Genomic DNA, 26948 nt, shown 5'->3' on the forward strand with positions numbered 1-26948 from the left:
TGGTATTTATTGCACCCAATAAATTCTGAGTCAGCAGGGTGTGATTCTATCAGGTGCTCAAAATGTCACATTATTAATGAGGGCCTTTGAGTCTAATTTACACTTGGGCTTTCATTACATTTTAGGGCTAAATTCTGATCCCGGAGCAAAAGCTTGGTTTCAGAGAAGGGAATTACGAGCCGCGTGATAATTATCACAAACTCTGTTTTCCTCTGGTGGATTCTGGTATGTCAGAACGTGAGAAATGTATTAGGGGGGGTGGGGGGAAGGGAGCCCGTAATAAAGGCAACAAGTGAGGAATTTGTGGCCAGATGCATCAACAATCCATTTTGTGAGTTCCTAATTGCGAATTCTTGAGATTTGCAATTAGAAAATCGCAAAATGGAATGCATGAAAGTGTGTTTAACACTTTCTGCGATTTCTAGGGGGTCGCAAATGACATACCTCATGAATAGTAATGAGGTAGGTCGCAATTTGTGGCACCCTAGGAATCGCAAAAATCATGGGGATGGTGGCTTGCTGGGGTCAGCAGACCACCATGTCCGTGATTTCTTTTACATAAAGCAATCGGTTTTTTTTTGTAAAGCATCCTGTTTTCCTTTAAACTTTTCCTTTCATTTTCTTAGAAAATGCATTTACAGACATTCACAAAGGGGAAGGGGTCCGTTGGGGACCCCTTCCCATTTGTGAATTGGTTACCACCTACTTGATGTAGGTGGGAAAATGCGAATGTTTTGCGACCACATTTCAGTCGCAAAACTTTCATGCATACCGATGCAATTAGGAAGGGACGCCGTAAACACACCCCTTCCTAATACCGAATCGTAAACCCATTTTGCGATTCGGCAACAGGTTACCGAATCGCAAAATAGGGTTTGCCGCATCAGAAGTGAATTTTTTTGCGATGGCGAATGGACGATTCTGCGAATCGGCCGTTTGCAAAGGCAAAAAATGCTGGATGCATCTGTCCCCTGGTGTTTTAAATAATGATTCTGCATGCTATGCTTCATATGCACGTGGTAAATACCTTACCCTGAGTTGAGTTAATAGTACTTACCAGATATGGTAAATACCTCCTCATGGTCTGCCTAACCCGTAATAGGGAACTAGGTCTAGGAAATGGGGCATAATATGTGTAGCAAGCTCTAGCACCATTTTGCGTTTGCGCTCAGCAGTAGCCCAACAGAGTGAAAAAACAGTGAATGCTACCTTGGTTATCCTAATTGAAAAGTACTCTTTTCATTGTCACAAGTAAAATGTGCTGGTTGTATTTTTGTTAAAAGACATTTTTTTGTGTGTGTTTAGATTGAGGGTTGGAACAACACGTCACTTAAAAAAAAAAACACATTCAGTACAATTTTGTTTATTCAATTGCAGGACTGTACAGGCCTGCATTTGACACGTATATGCATCTCCTCAGCAGCTTTCAGCATACTCCTATAGTCTGATAGCCCGCCTTAGTGGTTGCTATTAAAGGCCTGCTCCAGCATTATAACAGGGGAGCAGACCTTTAGTGGCAGGAATAGCCCACTGGCGAGGGCTAAAAGCCTATTACAACATTCTCTGCCTCATGAGGGCAGAATGTTCTAATTGAAAAGAATCCTCTTGGAAGACAAAGATGGTTTCCAACCCCATGTGCCTCAGAGACTTCAGCCTTTCACAGATTTTGCTATGCGCGCCTGGCAGTTACTAGTGCACGCAACACAGCAAAAGCGGTGAAAGTGGGCAGCTGTCAGGCCCTTTCTCCCTGGGCTCTGCCAAACTGTCATCATCTGGTACAGCCGAGGGAGTCAGCAGAGGAGAACTGAGCAGAATTTCCCCTTCCCTCCTTCAGTGGCTCCAGTGAAACCGTGAGTAAAAGGAGGAAGAAGGGAGAAGTCTTGCAAATTTTGAAGAGGCAGAGGCTGTGTATTAGGACACTGTGCTGGTCACAACAGCAGGCCTATACCAGCTTTTATAGGTCACTGCTTCTCCACTGTTTTCAACTGAGTTCTGAATATTCCAATATTCAATAAATCTATCAATCAATCAGGATTTTTATAGTGCGGCTATTCACCAGATATGGTATTCAGGAGCATGTAGGTTCCGGAGGCTTATTCGAACAGCCAAGTGTTGGGGGCCATTCGGATTTCCGAAAGTAAAATGATGGTCCGGAGGTGCGTGGGAAAGCTGTTCCAGTCATTGCTGCGATGTGTGAGAAGAAGCGTCCTCCACTTCTGCTTCAGTAGATGAGGGTGGTATGGGCAAGTGAAAGGGAGGCAGACCGTAGTCTTGAAAGTTGGGGGAAGTTTAGACGGTGGTTAATGCATGCAGGTCCTTGGTTGTGTACAGCCTTGTGTGCATCGGTAAGCAGCTTGAATTGGCATCTCTTCTGTACAGGAAGCCAGTGGAGTTGCCTGAGGGGGGTGTGATGTAGGCTTGTCAGGGAAGGCCTAGGATGTGTCTGACTGTGGTGTTGTGTATGGTCTGAAGTCTCTGTAGGAGATATGGGGTGATTCCTACCTAGAGTGTGTTGTGGTAGTCCAGTCGGCTGGTGATGAGTGCCTGTGTCACAGTGCCACTTGAGGATCTTACGTAGCATGCGCAGAGTGAGGAAACAGACAAAGGAGATGGATTTGATCAGTGATTTCATGGTGAGCTTGTTAATGATAAATACCGACGTTTCTGGTGTGGTTGGAGGGAGGGGGTGCGGTCCTAGATATGATGGCCACCAGGAGTCATTCCATGTGTAGCTGCTGTTGCCAAACATCAGTCCTTCTGTATTGTCTCTGTTCAGCTGCAGGCAGCTGTTCTACATCTAGTCAGTGACGTTTGTCATGCATCTGTGGAAGTTGGTTCTGGTGGTGGTGGGGTCGTCAGTGAGATTTTATGTTGAGACCCCGGGATCAGATGTTGGCCAGCATGGTCATATATGCGTTGAAGAGCATGAGGCTGAGGGATGAGCCCTGGGGAAACCACAGGTGTTCTCCTTGGGTTCAGAAGTGAAAGGTGTGAGGTGGATCCTCTGCGTTCTTCCGGTAAGGAAGGAGGTGTTCCATCTGAGCGCGTCCCATTGGAGGGACGTCTTTAGATCAGTGTGTGGTGGGATATGGTGTCGAAGGCTGCCGATCAAGGATGATCACAGCTGCTGTTTTTCCTCGGTCAAGGAGGGTTTGGATGTCGTCAGTGGCTGCAATCAGGAGAGGAGTTGGCCTAATGGCTAGGGTGGTCGACCTCGAATCTGCGGAACCAGGTTTGAGTCTCGGCAATGACGCTGAACATCCTGTGATTCTGGGCAAATCACTTAATCTCCCTGTGCCTAACAAAAATGAATGTGTCCTCATGTAACGCAACTGGTGCTATGTAAAGCGCTCTGGTACCGGATACCGGGTCAAGTTCGCGCTATATAAAAAAACTCAAAAAAATAAATAAATCAGGGCAGTTTTGGTGCTGTGATTGCTGCGGAAGCCAGATTGGGAGGTGTTAAGAAGCTGGTTCTGTGGTTCTGGTTCAGGTGAGTTATGAGCTGGTTGTTGGTGATCTTTTCCAGTACCTTCGCTGGGAATGGGAGCAGGGAGGTTGGCCAGTAGTTTTTGGGTTCGCTGGGGTCGGCAGAGGGTGTTTTGAGTAGTGGTTGTGTTTCCAGGCATTGAGAAATGCTGCAGTGGTGATAGAGGTGTTGAGTAGGGTGGTGAGTTCCTGGCCGATCCTTTGGTTTCCGAGGATCAAGATCTGGTGGGGGCATGGGTCTGTGGGAGCCACAGACTGGATGGATTTCATGGTGGAGGTTGTGTCCTGGGTGGAGAGGATGCTCCAGGTGGTCAGTGGGTGGTTCGTGTAGGTTATGGTGGTGGTGTATCTGTCAATGAAGTCTGTAGGTGTAGGTTGGGGTTCGAAATTTCTGTATATGGTATAATGTAGTGGAAGAAATGGGCGTGAAAGTGTGCACAGCTTTTGTGAGAGTATGATGTTGTTTTAGCTGGCAGCCAGATTGGAGAATTCCTTAACAATGTAGAGAAGTACCTTGGTGTTGTTGGTGCTGGTTTCTATGCATGCAGCAAAGTCTTTTTTCTTTGTTGCCCTCAGCAGGTGGTGGTAGAGGTTGAGGGAAGTCTTGAAGGCTGCCCTGGTCAGAGGTGCCCTTGCTGCCACGCCATCTCCTCTCCAACTGTTTGCTGTCGCTGTTCTGAGTTCTTGGGTGTACCAGCTGGCCTTTTTGGAGGATTTTCTCTGGCTATTGCTCCAAATGGGGACGATGCTGTCTGTATGATTGACAAATGGCCTTTTTCACTCCCTGTTTGAGGTTGTGGCAGTGGCAGGGTTGGAGGTGTTGAGGGTGTTCACTCAGATGAGATTTTGTTCCACCACCTGTGGGGGCGTTAGTCATTTTGGGGGTCACAGTGCGGGGGCTGGAGATGCTGAAGTGGACGATGGAGTGATCAGCCCATGTGAGTTTTGTACATGGCTGTATTTGACGCAGTTGCTGTAAGTGAATATTGGGTTCAGCTTGTGTCCTGCAGTGTGTGTAGAGTGGTGGATCATCTGGGTTAATCAGAGTCTACTCATACTGTCGAGGTGTGCAATGTTTTTGTCGTTGGGTCGATGTGAAAATTTAGGTCACCGAGGAATCTAAAGCTAAGGGTGCAATGAAGTCTGCGATGGTGTTGCAGAAGCTGGAGTGTGGGCCTGGGGGGGTCGATATGCGAGCGTGGCTCTGATGGCTGTCTTGTCGTACGTGTGGAGTTTGAAGTTGAGATGTTCCATGGGGTAGTGGTGTTCTCGGTGGTGGCAGTACACTGTATGATATTTTTGTGGAAAATGTCTATTCCTCCTCATGGCTTGTTGGTGCTTTTATATCTTTTACATGTTTTTAGAGAATCTGACATCCTGGTAGTAAAGTTTTGATTAAAGGATTTCCTTAGATGAAAGGATGTTGCTCCTCATCATCTCCTGCTCCAGGAAAACATGTGGACATGCCTGATTTCAGGACCTGTCCATACAGGACCACTAGAAAAATGATTCTGTAGTTGCAAATGTTTCCAACTTGACAAGGAATCCATCATCCACTGCAAACTCTGTAGACTTTGATAAAAAATGTGTTTTTAGTTGAATGGGAGCAGAAGATACTAGAATCACTTGACCTGTGATACACCACCTTTCCTCACACTTTGCATGATTAACTGGTCACCTTTCATCTGTTGAATAGTGCACTTAGGTGGTTAAAGATGGGACAAATGTACCCAAATACTGTGACCAGCAGCAACTAATGGACAGGTGAAAGTTTGGTCTGCATCAGGAAATCTTCAGCCCACCAAATTGGGTGAAACGATTCCTTCATTACCATAGAAATGTTTTACTACTCTATTCATACAAATTCATGGTTACATTTCAGGTTGTTTTCTCAATGCTACAGATATTGATATTTTAATAGGCAACTCTGACTATAGAACAATCACAAACTTGTTTCATCTCTTCAAAGGTCTAATGTTTTGTCTTCAAAAGTATCTCCTCGTAAAATACCTACGTAATGAATATGAAATGTCCCACAGTGTTCTTCAAGAGGTATTTTTGCTTAAAGTAAATAAATTCTTTTAGAGGCCATATAGTGTGAGCACACAGTACACAAAACTGAAAACACATTTTACATCATAACAAAGGTGTGCTTAATAAAGAGGCACACTGTTAGTACAAAACATGTGTACAAGTAGGCTTTTGTTTCTCCAGACTGCATCAGTTAGTATCACAAAATTTTTAGGAAATAATGTCACAGGATGTGCTGCATAATATAATGTTAATCATGTATGCCACATAATTTGCCTTTCAATGCCAAATAATTGGCCCGTTCTTGATGCACAATTTAGTCAGTCCTCGTCTATAGTTTGGTCCTCCATCACTGCATAACTTCAGTTTCTCAAACATAAGGAAATATTTCTCAGTATTCTACGAATAGCAAGAATCCACAGCAAACAATACTATTCACCTACAGGATAAATCAAGACAACTGGTCTACAGGAAATTGGGTTATTGGCTGAGAGGGGGGTGAAACCCTACTCAACCAGCAACCATGATTAATGTGAGGGTGAAACACAAGCAAACCACAAAATAACCTGTGCTTAACCCTCTGGTAGTTTGGCACAAAAGCAGTCAAGCTTAACTGAGAGGCAATGTTTAAAGTATTTATGCAGCACTTCAAACAGTAATAAAGTGAACACACAACACAAGAAAAACCCCACACCAGTTTAGAAAAATAGAGTAAAATTGAATGCATTATTTGAGACCAAAGCAACAAAAATCCAATCAGTAGAACCGGAAAATTGAAATTTTAAAGATTTTAGGTAAGTATATTACCTAAAAGCACAAAGAGCCACTTGCGGCCATATAGTCGTGCAAGACCAGGTGAAAGTCGCAAGTTCAGGCTGACCACAGGCCGATCACAATGAAGCATGGGCCAGATACAGGGACAAAGTTATTCCCACTGAAAAAGTTACCTTCAGGAGACCTTAACGAAAAGTCCAGTTTGCAGTTTGGGGTGCCCAGAGGAGCAAGGAGAGCATCTTGGATGGTCGTGGCTGTAGAGCGAAGAAGAGACCGGGCATCGCGGATGGTCGTCTCTGGAAAGCAAAGATCCTGCTAGGCATTGTGGATGCTCATTGCTGGAAATTCACATTAGAAGTCACTGCAGGCTGTCGATGCTGCAGCGCGAAGTGAAGATCTCCTGCTGCCGGGTGTCGCTGGTGTTCGCAGTGGCACTGTTAGAAATGGGATTTCTGGTAGGCTAGGGCGTGCACCTAAGCCAGGCAGAAACCAACACTTTAGTCAGGGCCAGGGAGTTACATGCTGAAGAGGACCCCTGCTCACCCCCTTGGTAGCTTGGAAGAGCAAGCAGTCAGGCTTATCCAAGAGGCAATGTGTAAAGCGTTTGTGCAACACACACACACAGCAGCGACACCCTAGGCACACCACAAAAGAAACTCCAAACAAGGGTATATCAAAAATAGCCTTTGTGTTACTCATAAAACACATTAGAACGTAATCATACTGTGCCATCTGGCACTTGGTATGACTTTTCAGGGATTATACACACTACAGGGCCAATCGAGCCACTGTCATCACCATCATAACTCACAGTATGTGAAAACAACCAGTAACTACTGGTAAGGGTACACCTAGCACAACCACATTATGCATAAACCATCAGTAGCAGTGCACATATCATAATCACCATCATCACAGGATGACCTAGTCTGGCATATTAGGCACACATCCCCACAATAGCATAAAATGTTACGCATACATATATTAGGCAAAGATCCTAATAGTCAGTGTCCCCTAGTAAGAAGCATTAGGCGTAAATATACTTACCAATATGCCACCCTGTCCCTAACAGCCTACTGGCCCCCAAACGGCAGTCCCAGCGCCTCTAAGCTCTCTACCTGGACTGCGTAGTAGTTGGGCGGAGGCTGCTCCCTCCATCCAGGCTCGGCGGCCTCCGTCAAGGTTCACTCCGAGCTACCAAGACCTAAAACAAGGCCTTTGACCCCACAATTAGGGCTGTGGGGTCAAGGGTCACTCCAGCAGCTGCCCACTACCATCCGGGGCAGCTGCTACCCTGGCCACGTGTGGGGACACCGACTCTGCTCCTCACCTTGCTTTTTCCTCTCTTCCGGCCAAAGGGGGGGGGGGGGGGGGAGCGCTGCTTCCCCTGGTGCAGAGCAACAAAAAGACTCTGGCCCCAACGTTGCGGCGTATCCAGGATCCTTCAGGATCTCCCAGACCGCCGTTGCCAGTCTTCCAGACTGACCGCACCAGCGCCTCTTTAGCCACGCGGGCAGCGCCATGAACACTTCACCCACAACCAGGCAACAGCCTGACTTCTGGTGACGGGCACGTCCTGCCCTCAGCGTCTGCTTTTGCTGCATGGACCCCACCCACAGTCAGGTTGAGCTTCCACCTGACTTCTGGCCCGCTGGCAATTACGGAGCGAGGGCTCAGTCTGCTTCTATCTTCCTCCCTTGCTGCAGGCACACAGGATTACGGAGTGCCCACCGCGCTCGTGGAAGGTCGGCTAACATGCACACTGGCTGCTTCCCCTTTCCTTTTTCTCGGGGAAACACGGCACTCACCATGCGCTTTTGGGACGTAGGCACAACACCTCAGGGTAATAATAATAAAACACAGTTTTACAAGAGAGTCCTAGGGAGGGTTTTAGAGACCACTAAAGGATTATTTCCCCAAATAACTGATAGCCAAACACAGAAATCCTAGGGTCTACGACCTACCTCTAAGTCTCATTTCGACCTATGTGGTAGTAAGCCTATCTTGGAGGAAGCTAGAGATAATGCATGAAAAAGGGCAGATCCCTTAAAGGACAAGATCCCTCACTCACCAGAGGTGACATGCTTCATCATAGGGACTCTCCTCCCAAGGGAAAAACCTAGTTCCCTTGAGGGCTACAACCCCCTCACTGAGAGGGAGGAGCTCAGGGATGTTTTGATTATTGATGTTGGTGGACAAGCTACGTCCGTATATGATGAGCTGACAAGTGTGAGTGAGGGTGCAGTAAAAAAATGTGAAAAAGTAAGAAACTGGTGAAAGACTAAAACTGGCTAGGAGGCACCGAGAACAATTTTAATCAAAGGGCGCCTACTGTCAGGGTTAAAAAGCAGTACACCAACAGTATGGATTTAAAACTGATGTGGTGTGAGTTTCAGGTGGTCAACATGTTTCAGCCCACGATGACCAGAGGTGGATCGGGCTTTCATCAGGACCTTAAAGATGAATGCTACTGCAAAATACGAGAAAATGGTGAATAGTATCAAAAAAGGATATCAAGCCAATGCGTTGTCATCAGCCTGTGGTAGAACCTGCATGTACCTAGAACAAACAAGAAATGCCACATGTCAGGGAAAAGAGAGTGTGTATCATAATGATGACAACAAGAACATTGATTAAAAACAGGATCTGCGGATGCATGAACAAAAAAGGAATTGCCTTACCCGCAAAAGTTGGGTACAGAGTCTCACCTCTCGCCTGGCAACCGCTCAGGAGGGCAGCACCGCTCTATAAAAAACGGAGTATTGATGAGAGAGTGTGGTGCTAAACGAGTTAGTACAAAATCTCAACGAATGATCATGTCAAGATGAAGTATTTGACATATTGATCATGAAAATAACCATGAATATAGGGGACCAGGGGATAAAGGGCAGAAAGAAACCATTCCAGCCTAACACTACTCATATTATCATAGCTCGTGATGAAAATTGCTCCAAAGCATGTGTACCTGACAATCTCTCTGAGTAAGTGATAGAGCAAAAGGACGCCCGTTTCTAAAGGTGATGAGACAGGGTGTCGAATGTAGCAACAAAAAGCCGCTAGAAAGTGCAAATGTCCGCACTGGCAAACATCGAAAGAAGAAGGGAAACAAAGGAGCACACCAAACGCTCACCTGTCCGTCGGTACCGCTGGACCGGCAGAGCCTGCTGACAGAGGGAAATGTAGATCACGGGCCATGCTCTTAAGTAGACCCTTGCGTGATCGACTAAACACGCACAGGTGGGGAGTCAAAATGTCGCAAGGCGCATGCCCAGTGCAAGGAATACCTAGATACAATAACACGCATGCGCGAAAACAGCACAGCGATCTCTGGCGCATGCCCTCACCTAATATTCGTCATGGTGCTGTATAAGACAGGAAACAATAGGGGCAGCGCTCTGTGTCATGTGTATGCGGGCGCCTGCGCACAAGAGGAAAAGGGAAAGAAACTTACAGATATATCCAAACTTGCTAATATAGCCCATAGTGTGATCACCTAAATAATCTTAGGTGGGTTTCAAAAAGTGACAAGGCGCATGTCCAGTGCAGGGAATACACACTGACAGTGAAGCGCATGCGCGGGAATAACGATCCTCAGCGAATGCCCACACCTTGTATTTGCCAAGATACTGTATAAAGCAATAACAGATGAAGGGCCGCGCTCTGTATAATGTGTATCAGGGCGCCTGTGCTAGGAAAGAAAACTTGCAAATATGGAGATGTGTTGGCACTACATGAAAACTCAAGGAGTTTGAGAGCAAAAAAGAAGAAAAAGTGTCGGGAACAGAAGGTGTATCATTACAAGAGGGCTGACATTGGCAAAACAGTATGCACAAATAACACAGTGAGTCAACCAAATGGATAGCAACTGGGTATACATAAACGTGATAATCACCCACAGGGTGCCCTCATTGTGCACCATGGTCTGGAATAATGTAAGTGTTTGAAGTCATAAATGTAAAAGAAGGTCGTACCCCAAAGTCCCGCACGGAATAGTATAGTGCAGGTAGGGGCGACGCAACAACCAGAAGGACTATAATGACACCCAGGGGATGTCATCATTCAAACCGGACTTGTCAGTGCCCAATCTGTAAACCCAACGTTGTTCTTTCTTGAACAAAAAAGAGGATACATCTGTCATGTGGGTTGGAATGAAGGGGCGTTCTAGCACAGTCCATCGTAGATCTTGATGACTGTGTCGGGCTGTCACAAAATGTTGGGTAAGTTTGGTGGAAGTTTTGTTGCAACGAATGGTACTTTTATGCTCCAGTATGCGTACCTTCACTCTGTGTGTTGTCATGCCCACATAACGCAGCGAGCAAGGGCACGTGATGAGATAGATTAAGTTGGTACTGTTACAATTTGTGTGACTAGCCAGAATCCAAGGTTTAGAAGTCCCGATGTCAATCTCGGTGGTGTGTGAAGTATGTTCACACGCAGCGCAATTGCCACAAGGGAAGTGCCCACGTACTCTAGGCAGATCCCACAGTGTGTCTTGATGGAGTGCCTTATTCTCAAGTGGACGGGTATGTACAAGTCTGTCCCTGATGTTAGTGCTCCGTCTGAAAGCAAATAGGGGACGTGGTAATGGAGTAGTCCCGATGCTCAGTATCTTCCAATTCGCCAAGATACTTTTCTTAATTTGATTAGAAAGACTACAAAATGTGTGGACACACGTTAGTCTGTTGGTGGTTTCTTTAGGACTGTTTGGTTCGAGTAATGCAGCCCTGTTGTTGTTCGCTGCACGTTTCAGGGACTGTTTGACCAACCTCTTGGGATAATGTCTGGTCACCAGCTGATTAGACAGTACTCTAGCATGTTCATAGTACTTGTTTGTAGTAGAACAGTTCCTCCTAATTCGCAAAAACTGCCCAAAGGGCAAATTTTGGCGTAAGGCTTTAGGGTGGAAGCTGTCGTACTGTAGCAAAGAATTTCTTGCCATCGGTTTTCTGTACAGTTCAGTACGAAGCCCCCCCTCAACCGGGAAGATCAAAACATCAAGAAAAGGCAAATTTTCTTTGCTAAATTCACAGGTGAACCTCAAAAAGGTATTACGAGTATTGAGCCATGTCTTGAATTCATTGATGGAGGATAATGACCCTGTCCATACAACGAAGACATCGTCGATGTACCGTCTCCAACACCGTATATGGTGGATGTACAGGTTGCGAGGGCACAAGATGTGTTCTTGCTCGAAGGTGTGGACGTAAAGGTTCGCTAAACTGGGAGCGAAAACACTGCCCATGGATGTACCGGACACCTGGAGAAAGAGTTGTTCCTCAAATCTAAAGAAATTTTCTTTCATAGCGATACGGGCACAATCCATAATGAAAGACACCGGATTGATAGAATCAAGAGTATGGGCAGAGAGCAAGGCCTCTACCTTGGTTAAAGTCTCATCTTGAGGGATGCAGGTGTAGAGCGATTCCACATCAAAGGAGACAAGGAAATTGCTGTCTGTGTTAAAGTCAATCGACTCAATAAGATTGAGAACATCCTTGGTGTCTTTAAGGTAGGTTGGCATGTTCCGTACAAGGGGTTGGAGAAAATGGTCCACAAAAGTGGAAAGTGGTTCTAACAGAGACCCCAATCCTGAGATGATGGGGCGTCCCGGAGGGGGTCTCTGTGCTTTGTGGACCTTGGGTAGGGCATAAAAGTACGGAATAACAGGATGTTTTTGTATAAGGAAAACTGATTCCTGCTCAGTGATCCAACCGTTAGTTACTGCTTCCTCTACCATGGATTTGATCTTTCGTTCCAACCTGGTAGTGGGGTCCTCTCGTAAGGGTTTGTAAAACTGGGAGTTACCCAGCTGCCTCAGGCATTCAGCACGATATGCAGAAGAATCCATAACCACTATGGCCCCGCCTTTGTCCGCTGGTTTAATCGTTATTGAAACGTCTGTAGCAAGAGACTGCAACGCCTGTTGCTCTCTTTTGTTCAGATTTTGAAACTGTCTAATCTCCTTAGTATGAAGTTGGGAGATTTGGCTAATGACGGCCTGCTCAAAAGTGAGGACCTGTGGCGGAACTTGATTAGGCAGAGGATTGAACGTTGATTTGTTCCTTAAACCGGTGTTCGTTTTGACATCATCCATATGTTCCAGATGCTTATCTTGGAAAAAGAAATGAAGGCGAATCTTGCGAAAAAATTGCGCAAGTTCTTGCCTAATCTGGAAAAAATCACCATTAAAGGTAGGGACAAACCCTAAGCCTTTATTAAGGAGAGCCTGTTCATCCTCCTTAATGGTACGGCCACTAAGGTTAATTACTACGTCGTTTCGTAGCTCGGGCCTGCTTGGGCCTCTGTCATGCTCCTGGTGGACCGTGCCGGTGGGTTGTCTGCCCACTGGACATGAGATCTCTGATTCCGGCGTCTTCCTCTTGACCTGTTTCGGCCAAAGTCTAAAAAAGACTGGTTGGAAAATAACTGGGGTTGAGGTTGAAAAGGAAACATTGGGCCTTGTGGGGGCACAGGGGGAAACCCGTAAGGTCCCGGTGCCCACCATTGAGGTTGTAAGGGAAGTAGCGGTGGGCCACCACGTTGGTTCCTCCATTGGCCCCTATTAGTGCGAGCAGGTCCTTTTCTTTGAGGGAGGCCCTGATTGGAGGCGTCAGAGTCACTTGACCAATCCTCACTGCCAGAGGTGGAGTAATTGGACCCATATCTCCTACCCTGCCTGTTAAACTGGGGAGGTACATAATCACTGCTGGTGTATGGATATACTTTTTCCATGGAGAATCGCGCTAAATCCTTCTTGAATTTGTTGATTTTAGTCAGCAGTACAGAGTCCTTGAACACTTTGTTGATCTTGTTGTTCTCTTCATTTTGTTTTTTAAATTGTGCACCTGTGAGGGTCACTTTAATCTGTGATTCTAAAGTCTGAATCTCAAGCAGAATGGTGTCGGCTACGCATTTGGCCGTGTTAATAATAAGAATTAGCCAGTCACGCGTGCAGCGCCAAGCTATTAAAGACCAATCCTGCAAAAAGACCTTGTTATCCAGAAAAAGGCGGGGGGCATTGGTGACTATTAATCCTGTAGGTGCACAATTGCCCCTCAAATACTCCGTCATAAGGGGGTAGTTTGGCACAGGGAGATGATTGGACCAAGTTATTAACACTCAGGAAGTCTCATTCGCGGGTGTACATACATGGCGCCATTATGACGGAGTATTTGAGGGGCAATTGTGCACCTACAGGATTAATAGTCACCAATGCCCCCCGCCTTTTTCTGGATGACAAGGTCTTTTTGCAGGATTGGTCTTTAATAGCTTGGCGCTGCACGCGTGACTGGCTAATTCTTATTATTAACACGGCCAAACGCGTAGCCGACACCATTCTGCTTGAGATTCAGACTTTAGAATCACAGATTAAAGTGACCCTCACAGGTGCACAATTTAAAAAACAAAATGAAGAGAACAAGATCAACAAAGAGTTCAAGGACTCTGTACTGCTGACTAAAATCAACAAATTCAAGAAGGATTTAGCGCGATTCTCCATGGAAAAAGTATATCCATACACCAGCAGTGATTATGTACCTCCCCAGTTTAACAGGCAGGGTAGGAGATATGGGTCCAATTACTCCACCTCTGGCAGTGAGGATTGGTCAAGTGACTCTGACGCCTCCAATCAGGGCCTCCCTCAAAGAAAAGGACCTGCTCGCACTAATAGGGGCCAATGGAGGAACCAACGTGGTGGCCCACCGCTACTTCCCTTACAACCTCAATGGCGGGCACCGGGACCTTACGGGTTTCCCCCTGTGCCCCCACAAGGCCCAATGTTTCCTTTTCAACCTCAACCTCAGTTATATTCCAACCAGTCTTTTTTAGACTTTGGCCGAAACAGGTCAAGAGGAAGACGCCGGAATCAGAGATCTCATGTCCAGTGGGCAGACAACCCACCGGCACGGTCCACCAGGAGCATGACAGAGGCCCAAGCAGGCCCGAGCCACGAAACGACGTAGTAATTGACCTTAGAGGCCGTACCATTAAGGAGGATGAACAGGCTCTCCTTAATAAAGGCTTAGGGTTTGTCCCTACCTTTAATGGTGATTTTTTCCAGATTAGGCAAGAACTTGCGCAATTTTTTCGCAAGATTCGCCTTCATTTCTTTTTCCAAGATAAGCATCTGGAACATATGGATGATGTCGAAACGAACACCGGTTTAAGGAACAAATCAAGGTTCAATCCTCTGCCTAATCAAGTTCCGCCACAGGTCCTCACTTTTGAGCAGGCCGTCATTAGCCAAATCTCCCAACTTCATACTAAGGAGATTAGACAGTTTCAAAATCTGAACAAAAGAGAGCGACAGGCGTTGCAGTCTCTTGCTACAGACGTTTCAATAACGATTAAACCAGCGGACAAAGGCGGGGCCATAGTGGTTATGGATTCTTCTGCATATCGTGCTGAATGCCTGAGGCAGCTGGGTAACTCCCAGTTTTACAAACCCTTACGAGAGGACCCCACCACCAGGTTGGAACGAGAGATCAAATCCATGGTAGAGGAAGCCGTAACTAACGGTTGGATCACTGAGCAGGAATCAGTTTTCCTTATACAAAAACATCCTGTTATTCCGTACTTTTATGCCCTACCCAAGGTCCACAAAGCACAGAGACCCCCTCCGGGACGCCCCATCATCTCAGGATTGGGGTCTCTGTTAGAACCACTTTCCACTTTTGTGGACCATTTTCTCCAACCCCTTGTACGGAACATGCCAACCTACCTTAAAGACACCAAGGATGTTCTCAATCTTATTGAGTCGATTGACTTTAACACAGACAGCAATTTCCTTGTCTCCTTTGATGTGGAATCGCTCTACACCTGCATCCCTCAAGATGAGACTTTAACCAAGGTAGAGGCCTTGCTCTCTGCCCATACTCTTGATTCTATCACTCCGGTGTCTTTCATTATGGATTGTGCCCGTATCGCTATGAAATAAAATTTCTTTAGATTTGAGGAACAACTCTTTCTCCAGGTGTCCGGTACATCCATGGGCAGTGTTTTCGCTCCCAGTTTAGCGAACCTTTACGTCCACACCTTCGAGCAAGAACACATCTTGTGCCCTCGCAACCTGTACATTCACCATATACGGTGTTGGAGACGGTACATCGACGATGTCTTCGTTGTATGGACAGGGTCATTATCCTCCATCAATGAATTCAAGACATGGCTCAATACTCGTAATACCTTTTTGAGGTTCACCTGTGAATTTAGCAAAGAAAATTTGCCTTTTCTTGATGTTTTGATCTTCCCGGTTGAGGGGGGGCTTCGTACTGAACTGTACAGAAAACCGATGGCAAGAAATTCTTTGCTACAGTACGACAGCTTCCACCCTAAAGCCTTACGCCAAAATTTGCCCTTTGGGCAGTTTTTGCGAATTAGGAGGAACTGTTCTACTACAAACAAGTACTATGAACATGCTAGAGTACTATCTAATCAGCTGGTGACCAGACATTATCCCAAGAGGTTGGTCAAACAGTCCCTGAAACGTGCAGCGAACAACAACAGGGCTGCATTACTTGAACCAAACAGTCCTAAAGAAACCACCAACAGACTAACGTGTGTCCACACATTTTGTAGTCTTTCTAATCAAATTAAGAAAAGTATCTTGGCGAATTGGAAGATACTGAGCATCGGGACTACTCCATTACCACGTCCCCTATTTGCTTTCAGACGGAGCACTAACATCAGGGACAGACTTGTACATACCCGTCCACTTGAGAATAAGGCACTCCATCAAGACACACTGTGGGATCTGCCTAGAGTACGTGGGCACTTCCCTTGTGGCAATTGCGCTGCGTGTGAACATACTTCACACACCACCGAGATTGACATCGGGACTTCTAAACCTTGGATTCTGGCTAGTCACACAAATTGTAACAGTACCAACTTAATCTATCTCATCACGTGCCCTTGCTCGCTGCGTTATGTGGGCATGACAACACGCAGAGTGAAGGTACGCATACTGGAGCATAAAAGTACCATTCGTTGCAACAAAACTTCCACCAAACTTACCCAACATTTTGTGACAGCCCGACACAGTCCTCAAGATCTACGATGGACTGTGCTAGAACGCCCCTTCATTCCAACCCACATGACAGATGTATCCTCTTTTTTGTTCAAGAAAGAACAACGTTGGGTTTACAGATTGGGCACTGACAAGTCCGGTTTGAATGATGACATCCCCTGGGTGTCATTATAGTCCTTCTGGTTGTTGCGTCGCCCCTACCTGCACTATACTATTCCGTGCGGGACTTTGGGGTACGACCTTCTTTTACATTTATGACTTCAAACACTTACATTATTCCAGACCATGGTGCACAATGAGGGCACCCTGTGGGTGATTATCACGTTTATGTATACCCAGTTGCTATCCATTTGGTTGACTCACTGTGTTATTTGTGCATACTGTTTTGCCAATGTCAGCCCTCTTGTAATGATACACCTTCTGTTCCCGATCCTTTTTCTTCTTTTTTGCTCTCAAACTCCTTGAGTTTTCATGTAGTGCCAACACATCTCCATATTTGCAAGTTTTCTTTCCTAGCACAGGCTCCCTGATACACATTATACAGAGCGCGGCCCTTCATCTGTTATTGCTTTATACAGTATCTTGGCAAATACAAGGTGTGGGCATTCGCTGAGGATCGTTATTCCCGCGCATGCGCTTCACTGTCAGTGTGTATTCCCTGCACTGGACATGCGCCTTGTCACTTTTTGAAACCCACCTAAGATTATTTAGGTGATCACACTATGGGCTATATTAGCAAGTTTGGCTATATCTGTAAGTTTCTTTCCCTTTTCCTCTTGTGCGCAGGCGCCCGCATACAAATGACACAGAGCGCTGCCCCAATTGTTTCCTGTCTTATACAGCACCATGACGAATATTAGGTGAGGACATGCGCCAGAGATCGCTGTGCTGTTTTCGCGCATGCGTGTTATTGTATCTAGGTATTCCTTGCACTGGGCATGCGCCTTGCGACATTTTGACTCCCCACCTGTGCGTGTTTAGTCGATCACGCAAGGGTCTACTTAAGAGCATGGCCCGTGATCTACATTTACCTCCGGCAGCAGGCTCTACCGGTCCAGCGGTACCGACGGACAGGTGAGCGTTTGGTGTGCTCCTTTGTTTCCCTTCTTCTTTCGATGTTTGCCAGTGCGGACATTTGCACTTTCTAGCGGCTTTTTGTTGCTACATTCGACACCCTGTCTCATCACCTTTAGAAACGGGCGTCCTTTTGCTCTATCACTTACTCAGAGAGATTGTCAGGTACACATGCTTTGGAGCAATTTTCATCACGAGCTATGATAATATGAGTAGTGTTAGGCTGGAATGGTTTCTTTCTGCCCTTTATCCCCTGGTCCCCTATATTCATGGTTATTTTCATGATCAATATGTCAAATACTTCATCTTGACATGATCATTCGTTGAGATTTTGTACTAACTCGCTTAGCACCACACTCTCGCATCAATACTCCGTTTTTTATAGAGCGGTGCTGCCCTCCTGAGCCGTTGCCAGGCGAGAGGTGAGACTCTGTACCCAACTTTTGCGGGTAAGGCAATTCCTTTTTTGTTCATGCATCCGCAGATCCTGTTTTTAATCAATGTTCTTGTTGTCATCATTATGATACACACTCTCTTTTCCCTCACATGTGGCATTTCTTGTTTGTTCTAGGTACATGCAGGTTCTACCACAGGCTGATGACAACGCATTGGCTTGATATCCTTTTTTGATACTATTCACCATTTTCTCGTATTTTGCAGTAGCATTCATCTTTAAGGTCCTGACGAAAGCCCGATCCACCTCTGGTCTTCGTAGGCTGAAACATGTTGACCACCTGAAACTCACACCACATCAGTTTTAAATCCATACTGTTGGTGTACTGCTTTTTAACCCTGACAGTAGGTGCCCTTTGATTAAAATTGTTCTCGGTGCCTCCTAGCCAGTTTTAGTCTTTCACCAGTTTCTTACTTTTTCACATTTTTGCACTGCACCCTCACTCACACTTGTCAGCTCATCATATACGGACGTAGCTTGTCCACCAACATCAATAATCAAAACATCCCTGAGCTCCTCCCTCTCAGTGAGGGGGTTGTAGCCCTCAAGGGAACTAGGTTTTTCCCTTGGGAGGAGAGTCCCTATGATGAAGCATGTCACCTCTGGTGAGTGAGGGATCTTGTCCTTTAAGGGATCTGCCCTTTTGCATGCATTATCTCTAGCTTCCTCCAAGATAGGCTTACTACCACATAGGTCGAAATGAGACTTAGAGGTAGGTCGTAGACCCTAGGACAACACCTCAGGGCTCAGGGGAATCCAAGACTGAGATGCTCCACACGCTTTTTCTCCGCTGTGGGAGAAAGGGACTGCACTCACAAGTGCTCCCAACTATCCCACTGAGAGCGCTTCAGGCCCAGGCCCAGGGCAATAAATAAAACGTGCATTGCTCCACCTGTCTCCTGATTCCAGGCACCAGCAGGGAGCAGGCAGCGCTTTCCTCCAGGAATAGCAAAGGCAGGGCTGGCACAGGCAGGCCACGACACTAGGTCTCCAACACAGAACTGCAGACCCTTCAGCTGCCAAACAGGGCAGCAGGTAAGTCCCCAGCGGCGGTTCCTCCTGGCAGCAGAGTGCTGGCCACAAGTCCCCAGTAAGCACACAGTAGCCTTTCATGGGGTCACATCCCCAATACTTATACTAGTCAGTGTCTTTGTTCTTCCCCCAGGCACAGGCCTAAGCCCAATCCAAACCAGTTCTGGGGGGCACTTCAGAACATCTTTACAGTGCACAACAACCTCCTTTGTCATTGTAGGCTGTGGACCCAGACACACCACAGGGTTGCGGAGCCAGCATTGTGTAAGGCAGGCACGGTCCTATACAGGTTCAGGTGCTACCCCTCCCACTACTCCAAATGCAGATCAGGCCTATTCAGCCTAGCGCTGACTCACCCAGCCCCTCTGGAGCCACTGCACCTCCCCAGCCCCTGTCATCCAGAGCCAGACATGCAATACACAACAGGTAGGCAAAAGGACACATAGCGCACAGAAATGCCCACCTCTAAAAGTGGCATTTCTAAAATAGCGATAATAAATCTGCGAACACCAGTACACAGCATTTATCACCACTATTCCAAACATACCAAACTTGATCAAGCTACTCCTCTCATGTCAGGAATGATCACTTAAACACATATCAGGGATCCCCAATGCATTCCTATGAGAGGGCAGCCTCACAGCAGTGAGAAACCAAATAGGCTGTTTGTCACTACCACAACATGCCACACAGTTAAGGCACATGTCCTACCTTTTATCTACAGCACACCCTGCCCATAAGGCTAGCTAGGGCCTACCTTAGGGGTGACTGATATGCAGTAAAAGGGGAGTCACAGATGTGGCAACCACTTTACGTGCCACATCACAGCGGCAGTAATCTGCGTGCACAGGCCCTGAAATGGCAGAGGCCTGGGATAGGTTTGAAAGGCTACTTTGGTGGGTGGCGCAAGCAGCGCTGCAAGCCCACCAGTATCCTTTAACTTACTGGCCCCGGGTATATGAGATACCACTTTACAAGGGACTGATAGGTAAATTAAATATGCCAAACAGGTGTAGACCAATCTTACCACGTTTATCATAGAGAGCACATGCACTTTAACACTGGACAGCAGTGATAAAGTGCCCAGAGTCCTAAAACCAGCAGCACCAGGTCAGAAAAATACCAGGAGGAATGCAAAAAGTTATGGGATGACCCTGCAAAAATGGCCAAGTCCAACAGGCATGAAGAGTCGGATCCACTGGAGCTTCAAGTTAGCAGGCTGCAAGACCGTGGCGCAAATAGGCCATTTTGCAAAGAGACCAAAACTTCAGGATTTCGCCTTTTCTATGAAAAAGAGCTCAACTGATTCCACACCAACGGTTCTGGACCTGAGGGGCACCTCTTGGGGATTAGTAAGTCACTCCAGCAGAGGCCTGCAGGGCTAAGGCAGGTCCAGATGCAGGTCCAGTTTCAGGTCTAGTAGGCCAGCTGGGCAGTTGCAGAGCGGTCTCAGGAGCTTGTTATGTCCCTGTAGCTCAGAACAAGAGGTCAATCAGTTGACTCTTGGGGTCACTTCAACCTGGGGTGAAGGTCAAGTCTTCCTGCTCAGGAAGCAGGGCAGCAGGTAGCAAAGTAGCAGGGTAGCAGTTCTCCTGGCAGCAGAGCAGAACAGCAGTCCTTTTTCTGTAGTATTCACAGTTCCAGGAGTTTACTAAAGAATTGAGTCCGAGGGTCCAATCTTTCTACCTGGTGTCCACTTTCAAGTACGAGAAGTTTCTACAGGCTTCCACCCCACAGGTGCTTGGAATTTTCTGCCTCCTTGCCCCGGCTCCAGTATGGCTAAGGTCACAAAAGATTAATGTCAAACCCTTAGCGAGTGTGCTCAGACAGAATCTTTTTCTTGTGCAAATTTCGTAGGTGACAGCTCTGCCCCCCATCAAGTTAGAGATGGACCGCTATTGCTAGCACCTGTTCCCCCTTTGTCTCACTGCCTGGGAGCAATACACAAAGAACAACTGCCAGGTACAACTAGTCATGTTCCACCGGTACAATAAATCAAAAAGAAAAGGGGTTGTATAGGGTCAAGAGCAGAAGAAAGGAGTGACCCAGCTCAGAGGAAGACCGAGAGCGGTTTGGCTTTTTCTCTACATTTAAATGTGGTCTTATCCTAGAAAATGTGTGTGGGGCATCAGCCCCCAAGGATATGGATTGGCAGCATGATCTCAGGTTTGGGAAGTCCTAATCAAGTGTGTCAGTGTCAGGTTTCACCTGGGGACAGCAACACTCAAGGTACATGCACATGTTGCCCAGAATCTTTAAGTGCTCCTGCTGGAGCGGGTAGTACAACATTTTGTATACCCCCCCATTCTGCATGTTTATATTAAAATGAATATTCAATTAATTGTAATATTATTAATTTGTTTGGAGTGATAACTCACCAACTATATTAACAAAAGAATTACACGTGGGAATTGCATCTTGCATGGCTATATTAATTGTAAACTTGTGATGTATTTGTGATTTGTGCTTTATTCAGTGAGTATAAACCGCTCTGAGTGTTGCTTCTGCTAGATAAATACACACACATATGGGTATTAGCAAGGGATAACATTTTATTAGCCACTTTTATGTTTTAATTACGTTTTTGTGTTTCTTTTGCTTAAGTTGACCATTTCGGCCTATACAAGATGGCTGAACGAGACGTTAAACATGACTGCCCTGACAACACGAGGTTCTGGGTGAAGTTCGCAGGCGTCACCGCCAGTAGCAGTGGCCTGGACCTGACCCCGGGAGAACATGTACCCTCCAAGGATGCTCCGGGAACCCATCCAAGACAAAAGACAATGCTTGATTTAAAAACCGGAACCAGCAAGTGCGATGACTTCATTTTGCGGACTATGTGAGAACTTCACCTCACGACCCCAAGTTGACCAATCCGGACTCTCTAAACCCCGATCTTGATACTTTTTGACATTATTTCCATTATTAAAGTAGGTAGGGAATTAGGCTAAATCTGACGATACGCTGATGGCCTTGCTCTTCTTTGACGAACTCGATTTCCTGACGTTATGCTGACGGAGAGGACGGTGACACTGCTGGAGAGGACGGTTACACTGCTGGACAGCTGTTATCCTGAATCTTTGAGAGACTGAATTGCGGCCTAACTTTGCTGAATAAATTCTTCTTTGACTGATTGATTTAGAGGACGACTTTAGCAAAAATAGGTAAATATGATGCTTTGAAATGCTGATGATTTCTAATTTTCTTGCAATATAATTTAGATAAATAATATTTGATTAATTGACAAATGTGTTGAGTCGATTATTTGAATAAGAGAAATGTGGTAAAGAAGTAATGTGCAGATAGACGAGCATTATTCATTAAAATCATAAATAACAACTAAATGATCCATCTCCTTATGAGAGGGATATTTTAGAAGTCTGAGGGCAATGTGTTTAAGGTAATGTTTAATGTGGGTAAGGTAAAGGTATTCCTCTCACGTCAGTGTTTGGAAGCGTATTTTCCCTCAGAAAACAGATCAACGGAGTGTAAGTATATTGGTGTTAAGGGCCCCACCAATGAATGTATTTGAGTGAATTGGAATTTGACGTTCCGCGCTGCAACAGTTTTCTGGTAGCAAGACGATGGTTTTTATTGTTTTGGTTTGGTGATTATTGCTTGTAAATAGCTTATTGATTATTGGTTATTGATATTGGTTTATGTACTAACATTCTATGTTGAGTTGTGTCGAGTTTTATGTTGTTTGCACGGCTTCTGGGATGTAGGAAGTCGGAAGTTTGTAACGGTTCCGTGGTAGAGCAGAGGTAAGCGCTGTTCTCGGGAAAGACGGAATTGTTGTTATCCTGTAGGTACACAGGAGAAAACGTGTGACGATTGAAGTTGCACGACGCATTGTTTAGGTTCGATTCGGTGACATTGCCGTGTGTTGCCATTAGAGACATTTTCTGTGTGGGAGAAGTGTGTATGATAGCGAAGGTTACCTGTGAAATTCTGGTCTTAGGTACCAGGGATCCAACTGGCATTCCGATAACGCTTATCACTGGAAAGGTAATAGGTACTCTCTGAGCTTGTTAGAAGGACAAAGGAGAGGTAAGCGCTGATTTGTTAACGTATGTCATAATTCTGTAGTAGGACAGACTGTTCGCTGTTCTCGGGAAAGACAGGATTCTGTGTGAATATACTACATTTTCTTGTGTGAAAGTGCGTGAATGAAATAGCATTCAGGTTAATTGTGAAACTCTAGTTTTATTTCTCAGGAGCATTGGGTCTCCAACTATGTGTCTTAAATACTAGAGAAACGGTTAGCTAATGCTTGTTAGAAGGGTGAAGTAGAGGGATGTGCTACTTTATCAACGGAAGTAACGATTCTGTAGTAGGGCAGAGGTAAGCGCTGCTCTCGGGAAAGACAGAATTCTCGTGAGACAGGTCTATTGCTATTCTTTGGTTAGCGAAACGGACACTGGAGACGTTTTTATGTTGTTACTAATAGAATTGTAGAAATTTAAACAAGACTTACTGAGCAGATTTGTAAAGGAGGGGTAGACAGGAGCAGGAGCTGCCGCAGCGGCTGCTGACGTCAGAACGACCACGCAGGGATTGGACAGTCGGTAAGAAAACGTAAATCGCTCCGGATTGGTGCGTTAGTGTACGCCGCGCTAGGAGTGGAGAAATACAGGGTGACGTAAAACGCTCCCTATTGATGCGTTAGTGTGAGTCGCGCTGGGATTTGAGAATTGTGACAGTGACGTAGACGCTCCGGATTGGTGCGTTAGTGTGAGTCGCGCTGCGATTGGACAGAGTAGCGGTACAGTCGTGGGAGAAACTAGTGAGACACGAAAGAAAGGAAAATGTATTATGATCCACCAGAAAAGGAGAAAAAGTCATGGTTTGGTAAAATTAAGAAGTGGTTTAAGAAGGACAAACCGATTGTAACTAGGGAAGGACAGTTACTTCCTCCACCGACAACCCCTGCATCCTTTATGGTTGCAAAATATGGATATCATACCTCTATTTGGTTAGACAACTGGGTTAAATACACTGAATAAGATGGAGTATTGGCTTTTCCTGAGCAAGGTTCATTTAATTTGGCAGTTTTGAGAAATTTGAGAGAGAGAATGATGAATTTTGAACCGAGACCTAGACCGACTCAATTTGAAGCTTTGACAGAGTGGGAAGACGAGATGCATGACCGAGAAAGGCAGAGAAATGGTAGAGGATATAGGTATCTGTTTGGTAGATCATATGGACATGAGACGCATGATGATCGAATGAGAAGGTGGCGGAATGCGAGTACGACTGAGGGTTTGTTTCCCATAAGAACTGCAGGAGAGAATGAAGGACGAAAGTGTGTAGAAAAAAGGCATAATGTGGAGTCAAGAGGGTACGGAGTGAATGAGTCCGAGGATGATGTTCTTGATGATATGTTCTATAAGAATCCACCACCATACCGACCAGAACGAGAAATATTAACTCCAAGTGCCCCAATAAAAGAAACAGTACGAATCATAAAATCGGAACCAGAGTTCCAAGATTTGGGAAAAAACAATCCTATTAGAGAGGTAGAAAAGAAGTCTGGAGGAAAATTGGATGGAGAAAATTCAGCAGAATTAGCAAAAACAACCCTAGAATTAACTGAGAAAATAAGATAATTGACTAAGAATTTGGAAGCGGTAACTGTACCAGTAACGATAGGTCCAGTAATGCCTATTTTTGACAAGCAGAAAGACAGCGAACATTGTTTGACGGTCCCTCATAGAAGTAATAAACCGGTTGAGCAACCAAGAATGAGTCAGAGTGAGAATCCATGGAGACAGACTATGAGTATGATTGAACCTAATTTTTCAAATAACCCGTTTGTAGGTCAAAACTGTGCAGAGAAACGTATGACAATTATAGAAACAATGTCAGAAACTCAAAAAGATTTTGGACAAGGAAATATAGAGAAGCCAGTAGGACCATCTACAGAGGAGTTGAGTGAATGGTTGAGAAGCTTGCAAAAGAAAGACAAGGAATCCCAGTCAATAGATGTAGCTAAATTACGAATGGTACTGGAAGAATTAATAGTAGGAACTATCCCGACAGAGAAGTTAAAAACGTACCAAGATGAGGAATTGTTATTTCTGTGCAAAAGCGTAACATGGAGAGCAAAAAGTCTTCTTGAAAGATTAGAAGAAGTGGCAAATGAGATGGGTATTGATATTGAAAAGGTAAAAGCATTACAGAAACCATATCGAGTAGATTTCACCGAAAAAGACATTGAAAACATGAATACCACAGGACGAATTGGTCAGATTAAGGATATAATTATTTTATTGAGAAAATGGGGAGATGTGGACAAATGGAAGAGCAGATGGTATCGTAAGCGAGACAAAGTTTCAGACAAAACGTTTTCAGCTTATCCTGTGAGAGAGAAAGAGAAGGTTGTGATAGAATGCCCCATGAGAGAGATTCCGGGAGGAGGATATGTGGACTAGACAGGATATTTTGTCATTTACGAATGACTTCCCTCGACTGCGTGAAAAACCCGTCGAGTGGTAAAGACAGGTGGACAGATTTGTGAAACTATCCAAAGTATTGTGGATTGATCTGAATAGCTTGTTTGACATAATAGTACCAGCAGATCTATGGACAGAATGCAAAATAGTAATAGATTGGCCGACACAGGAATCCCCAAGGGATCCAAAGACAGAAGCTCCAGACCCCGAGGTAATGAAGAAATATGAACAGGTTATGGCATTCTTGAAGATTAAGGTTCCCCCTAAAGAGACAGATTGGGTGAAAATTGACAGACCACATCAGGAAAGCAAAGAATCAGTATATGCCTATTATGAGAGGTTACATTTAGCCTTTAAACAATTCAGTGGAGATGAAAATTTGAGTGACAAGGATTTGAGTCATTTGGTATACAGATTTGTATATGGTCTTCGTCCAGAAATTAGTGAAATGATAAAACAGCATACGGTAGATTGGCAAAACAAGAAAATAGACGAGGTATTCAGACATGCTAAATATTTCAGTGATGAAATTGAAGCAAAACAGCGAAAACTAAAAGAGAAGGCAATGTGGGCACAGGTAAAAGTAGCAGAAAGACAGGAAGCACAATTAGCGGAACAAGCTGGGTCAAAACAAAGATTTAATCCTGGGGAAAATAAAGGGAATATTGAGGAAGCTAAAAAGAAATTTCCGTGTCATAATTGCGGTAGGATAGGGCATTGGAAATCCGAGTGTAAGAATCCACCAAGTACTAATGATGAAAATTCATCCTTGAATCCACAGGTGCAGAATGAGGTGAGTGGTCAACAGCAACGACAACAGCAGGGTGTAACACAACAGAATCAGGGGCCAAAACCACCTTTTCAACAGAGCAAAAATTGCCAGAAGTATAGTAAGGAGAATGGATTCTACCACGAAGAACAGTTAAATAAGCCACAACGTGCTAGCGCTGCTTCGCAGTATTGGCTGCAACGCGATGAAAGCGATTCAGAAAAAGGTTATTGACGGTGCCGAAGAGAGGAAGAAGAGTGCGTACTTGGCGCAACTCTAGAAGTAGACCAAACAGGCCCATTTGTAGATGGAAAAGTTAATGATGAAAATATTACTTTCCTAGTTGATACTGGTGCTACTCGATCAACTGTTAGATCAGCTGATGTTAAGAATCTTCCTCTCTCGGATGAAACGATCCAAGTAGTTGGTGTATCCAACAGACAGATTAAAACTTACCTTACAGAACCAGTGAAAGTTAGTATAGGGAAAGTTTCTGAAATGCACAGATTCGTAGTGTGCGATGCCAGTCCTGTGAATTTGTTAGGTAGAGATTTATTGTGCAAGATGAATTGCACTATATTTTGTACTCCAGATGGAATAGCCTTTGAAACACCAGATGATGATGTGCTGTATAAAATGACAATGGCAAACAGAGAGAAAGAGGTTACAGGAACCTATGCTGTATTTAACCCTGAAGAATTACCAAAAGAATTAAAACAATCTGTAAAAGCAGAAGTTTGGGATTTCACAGGAGAAGATGTAGGATTGATGAGAAATGTAGATCCAGTAAAAATAACTGTAAAAGAAGGAGTAGGTTACCCAAATGTCCCACAATATAAATTGACC

The sequence above is a fragment of the Triturus cristatus genome, chromosome 9 (assembly GCF_964204655.1).
Source record: "Triturus cristatus chromosome 9, aTriCri1.1, whole genome shotgun sequence".
Taxonomy (NCBI): Eukaryota; Metazoa; Chordata; class Amphibia; order Caudata; family Salamandridae; genus Triturus; species Triturus cristatus.